This window comes from Prionailurus bengalensis, chromosome X (genome assembly GCF_016509475.1).
Source record: "Prionailurus bengalensis isolate Pbe53 chromosome X, Fcat_Pben_1.1_paternal_pri, whole genome shotgun sequence".
In the NCBI taxonomy this organism is placed as follows: domain Eukaryota; kingdom Metazoa; phylum Chordata; class Mammalia; order Carnivora; family Felidae; genus Prionailurus; species Prionailurus bengalensis.
Genome location: NC_057361.1, coordinates 84,953,034 through 84,957,415, shown reverse-complemented (window position 1 = coordinate 84,957,415; position 4,382 = coordinate 84,953,034).

Sequence of the window (4,382 nt, the reverse complement as noted above, 5' to 3'; positions counted from 1 at the left end):
GGGGGGTGGAGATGGGGGGGTGGGAGGAGAGAGGTGGAAATGGCTTCACCCAGCTCCCTAGTCTCTGGCACAGGAACTTTGCTCTCTCACCAACCTGCATTTAAGTATGCTTCCTTTGTCTTGGGCCTTGGTCCACTCCACACTTCTACCCTGTCCGTGTCCAAGCCCTGCACCTTCCAGATAGCACCTACCTCCAGAGTTTTATCTCAGATGGGGTTGTGTTTCAAAACGCCATGCTTCAGAGACCCCCACACCTTGGACCTACTCTGACTCTCTGGGGGGAGGGTCTGGCTGAGCAATGGCTGGATGGAGGCTTGCCCCAGAGAATGTTCATGTGATCATGCAGTGTCAGAGGTTCAGAAATTGTGGCAAATCACAACACATGGCGGTCACCAGGGTTTCACCATACTCTGGTGTCCTTTTCCCAATACCAGCAAGCGAGGCTGCTCTCTGGGGTCCACTAGGACCTTTGTGTGGAGGCCATATGGCCTCTACCAAATGTTCTCCATACAGGGGAACTGCTTCTCCCTGTGTGGCACACAGACCTCTCAGACTCTGTTGCCTTCTCCTGGGGATTCACCCTAGTTCCTCACCACAGCAGTGCCAGGCACTGAACTCCAGAATTTCAGGTTCTGCACTACAGTGTTTATATTTTGGTGAACATATTTCTTGTTCTGTCTCCTGCGAGTGTTTTCACTCTTTCTATCCAGCTACTTTCGGGGGAGCACTTTATTGGATGATCCCGATGCACCGTGCTCTCACCCTTTCTCTTTGTCTGCTGTCCACAAAAACAGTTCCCTGACCTCTGCAGCTTTTCTCTCCCCCAGTTCACCTCTCCGCACAGAACCTGCCAAGTTCTGTGTCTCAAGTTGTGCAATATTGTTGTGTTAATCCTCAGATCAATTTCCTAGGTGTGCAAAATGGTTTGGTGCTGATCTGTGTTTCACAGATGAGAAAAGCTGAAAGTCTCCATGCTGCTCTGCCATCTTTCCCTCATTGACACTTTTGAGGCAGGTAGGGAGAAGATGTTTGAGAATACTTCAGTGAAGCCAGCATATGGTTGGTGGTGGAGGAATGACAAGAAATGAGCCAGGAAAGGCCAGTGGGTCCTCATTCGAAAGGGCCTGAGTCACCAGGCTAAGGAGTTAAGGCTTCATTTTGTAAATAATGGGGAGTCATCAAGGGGCTTAAAACAAGAGTGACCTGGACAGATTGGAGTGTTCTAGATAGGCCAGGCTGAGGCATTGTGGAGAATGCTGTGGAAGAATTGGACTGGAGTCAGGGCTCACTGGAGTGGAATAACATGGCACTTGAGCAGTGAAGGTAGAGACTGTCTTTTAAGATCTTTAGTAGGTAAAATTGGCAGGCACTGAAAATGGTAGTTAACACTCATTAAGTGCTTATTATGTGCTAGGCATTATTCTCAGTGCTCATTTGAATTATCTTCCACAATTCCCACAACCAATCTATGGTATAGATAATGTTACTAACCTCATTTTATACATGAGGAAGCCAAAGTATAGAGAGATAAAGCAATTTTCTGGGGATCACAGAGCTAGGAAGCTACAGAGCATAGATTCAAGCATAGGTAGTTGGCTCTAAGGTACTCTAACCTGGTTCACTGCATGCTACTCTTAATTTCTAGATTATTTTGCCTTGATTACATTGGGGAGTGAGGGGGTTGTCAGTTAGGATTAGTTTCAGCTATGAGTTATCTGACATGCAAAATAACTGGATTAAACAGGATAGAACTTCATTTCTATTTCATGTTAAACCCTGAAAGGCTTAATGTCCTATCATCTCCACAGTGTAATATTTGCCCTCATGATACAAAATAGAGCTCCAGCCATCACATTCATGTTCCAAGCAGCATAATGCTTTGTGGAGGAAATGGGATAACAGATACTGGAGACAACTAGTAGTCACTACTGTAAGAGAAATCCCAGGACTCTGCCATGAGTGATTGCATGGAAGATGGTGTTACCGCTGAGACAGAGAATACAGGATACCTGATAGATCGTTATTGTTTTCCCAGTGTCATTCGCTTACCTCGGAAAAAAAAAAAACACTCTGTTTTGGGGGAGGGGAGTGCTGCTTCTTTCCTGTCCAGCCATGTAGTTCTAGTGGGGGCTTCTAATCATAGTAGCTGATTTGATTGGTTTGATATATGGGCATGTGATCTAGATCAGAACAATCAGAATCCTTCTCTTCAACTTTTTTAAAAAACTTAAATGGGGGAAAATATTGTGTCCCACTTTTGTGGCATAACTGGGATATGTGTGGCCAGGAACTGCTTATAGCCCCTTTAGCAGCCACAGGGAGGAAGCTTGCCTGAGAGAATGCACTCAGCATGCAGGATGAGCAGTAGATTCCTACTGGTGCTCAAGTCTCTGGTCTTACTTGTCCTTGAGGCCCTCCTGCATCCATGTCCTTCTTATAATTATATGAGAATTGCAATAAACTTCCTCTTTTGTTCAAATTAAAGTTGCATTTCTTTCCTTTGCAATCAAAGTCCTGATTAAAGTCATGTTTTAAAATTTATTTCTGGAATCAGTGTAGATGTGTTTAGAATCTGTGTGTGTTTGTTTATGTTGGGGTAGAGGTCATACTAAATAGCAACCAGAAGCAGAGAGATGATTTCTGGTACCGTATTAATAGTCTACATGAAAAACAATGAGAATCTGAACTAAGATGATGTCAGTGGGTACTGTAGCTCCTGGCCAGGCTTGTCATGTTTCCTCTAGAACTTGAGCCAGTTGCCTATATCTGCAGGCTGGTGATCTTTTACCTGGATGGAATGCAACTGGTCATTATTCACTATGAGCATATTTTCCACTATGTCCTTGGGCATAGTTATAATAGCTGGATAAAAAGTCCTGCTAATTCCAGCATCTAGATTGTCTTAGGGCCAGTCTTCATTGATTGTCCTTTTTCTTCAGTATGGTCACATTTTCTGTTTCTGATATATCCAATCATTTTGAAATTTCTCCTAGACATTGTAGAAGACATTTATAGAGATTCTGGATTCCATTATGTCCCTCTGAAGAGTATTGATTTTTGTTTGTTTGTCTTAGCAGGCAGTTAAATTGACTGAACTCAAATTCCATATTCAGTCTCCCGGGTGGTAAGCAACAGCTGAAATTTTTATTCAGTTCTTTTAGCTTTAGGGGCTGTTTGGAGACTGCCCCATGCATGCATGGTTCACAGGTCATCCAGAGATTTGGATAGAATTCATACAAAGAATTTAGGGCTACACCTGTCAAGATCTCTCTATTCCAGGATTTTATCCCGGCTGCTGAAATACTGAATTCTGCCTTCTGGTTAAGATTCAGTTTCACCCACTGATTGAGGCCTGCCCTATGGCCAAAACCCTTAAAAAATTAGAATCTCACATAGTTCTAATCTTATCTTTTAAGTATAGACTCTCTTCCAGTTTCTGCCTGCTTTGGGTTGTTTGTCAGTACTTTCATGTAGTTGTTTTTTTTTTTACCATTTTGTCCAGAGTGTATTGTTGTTACATTTCAGAGAAGATGGGTTTCTTAAGCTACTTTGTCATTTAATAGTGGAAGCCAGAAACTGTGTGGTCACTTTTATATAACCTGTAGCCAGTATAGCAAGAACGTTCTGGTGGGGTAGCAAGAAATTGTACCCAGTATCTGATGTTAATTCCTGATGATGTGGCTTGATAAAATAAGTTTTTTATAAATAGAGAAGCTAAATGTGATGAAGTTTCAGGATAACAGGTTCAGGAGAAGCTTCATAAGCCCCAAGCTGGGATTTCCCATGAGCCAAAATAACTTCATTGTGGACAGGTAGAATCCTGTTGCCACCCATCTGAGTGCTTCTTTCCATGAGGAGCTTTACTCTTTAAATATCACCTATCCTGATATCTCTTGGTCACCTCTTCTTTTAAAAAACAATATTTGAAGGGTGTCTGAGTGGCTCAGTTGGTAGAGCATGTGACACTTTAGAGTTCAAGCCCCATGTTGGGTGTGGAGATTACTTAAAAATAAAATTTAAAAAAAATTAAAAAAAACGTCATTTGAGTTTATTACAGTAAACCATAATTTCTGTACAACTTATAGATCATTAGAACAAACTAAGACCCCTCAGTCCTCTGCCAGACATGATATCTGGGATGAAGAAGGGTGGATAAATTGAGCAGCTTCATAGCATGCTGAATGGTCATGGATTGATAACAAAATATATGAAGGAGGATTTGAGAGAGTAGACTTAAGGATGACTTCCATGTTTTTGCCTTGGCTTTCTGGAAGGATGGTCAATATAGGATAGGGGCTATAAGAAATAGAGCAAGATTAGAGGAGAAGATGAATTCATGTTTGGCCACATTTGAGGTACCATCCAAGTCAAAGTACATCTGA